The sequence below is a fragment of the Mycetomoellerius zeteki genome, unplaced genomic scaffold, assembly GCF_001594055.1.
Source record: "Mycetomoellerius zeteki isolate Tzet28-1 unplaced genomic scaffold, Tzet1.0 scaffold362, whole genome shotgun sequence".
NCBI lineage: Eukaryota > Metazoa > Arthropoda > Insecta > Hymenoptera > Formicidae > Mycetomoellerius > Mycetomoellerius zeteki.
In genome coordinates, this window is record NW_017257352.1 from 4,606 (window position 1) to 4,924 (window position 319).

The 319-nt window shown below is 23.2% G+C and overlaps 1 pseudogene; it reads right to left on the reverse strand.

Annotated features, from left to right (window-relative positions):
- LOC108725793 (uncharacterized) overlaps nucleotides 1-319 on the reverse strand; it is a 1,936-nt pseudogene that overhangs the window by 885 nt on the left and 732 nt on the right.

The window sequence follows — 319 nt, forward strand, 5'->3', positions numbered from 1 at the left end:
AAATTGTTTCTTATAGTTTTTCTTACTCGATCTAGCAGCGCCAAGTGTTTTTACATGAAAAATTTTTCTATTTAAATTAAATTTTTTCATTTTATACGATTAATTTTTTAATTTTTTGTAGTAACACTTAAATTAAGCAAGGTAACGCAATTTTGTGATGTTTTCTATAATGTTTTGAAGGAGAATTAAACAACCACTACTTTAGTTGGTAGAAAAAATCATTGAATGAATTGTAATTAAATAACCACTATTTTAGTTGGAAGAGGAAATGTCTTTTAATGAATTGTGATATAATAATTTCATTTAAGAGGAATTTAAA